Here is a 551-nt window from a genome sequence, read left to right on the forward strand (position 1 = left end):
TATTCTATAACGCAGGGTGTAGAGATAAACTTCTGGTATTCTATAACATAGGGTGTAAAGATGGAGCTTCCAGTATTCTATAGCACAGGGTGTAAAGAGATAAACTTCAGTATTCTATAGCACAAGGTGTAGATAGAAACTTGTAGTATTCTATAACATAGGTGTAAGAGATGAGCACCAGTATTCTATAACACAAGGGTGTAAAGATAAACCCATTCTATAACACAGGGTGTAAAGATAAGAAGCTTCAGTATTCTATAACATAAGTGTGAAGATGAAGCTTCTAGTATTCTATAACACAGGGTGTAAAGATAAACTTCTAGTATTCTATAACATAGAGTGTAAGATGCTTCTGGTATTCTATAACATAAGAGTGTAAGAAGATGAACTTCAGGTATTCTATAACATAAGGTGTAAAGATAAAGCTTCTGGTATTCTATAACATCGGTGTAAAGATAAACTTGGTATTCTATAACATCAGTGTAAAGCTACACTGTATTCTATAACATAGAGTGTAAGAGATAACAAACTTCTAGTATTCTATAACATAA

This window comes from Tachypleus tridentatus, chromosome 8, assembly GCF_004210375.1.
Source record: "Tachypleus tridentatus isolate NWPU-2018 chromosome 8, ASM421037v1, whole genome shotgun sequence".
NCBI lineage: Eukaryota > Metazoa > Arthropoda > Merostomata > Xiphosura > Limulidae > Tachypleus > Tachypleus tridentatus.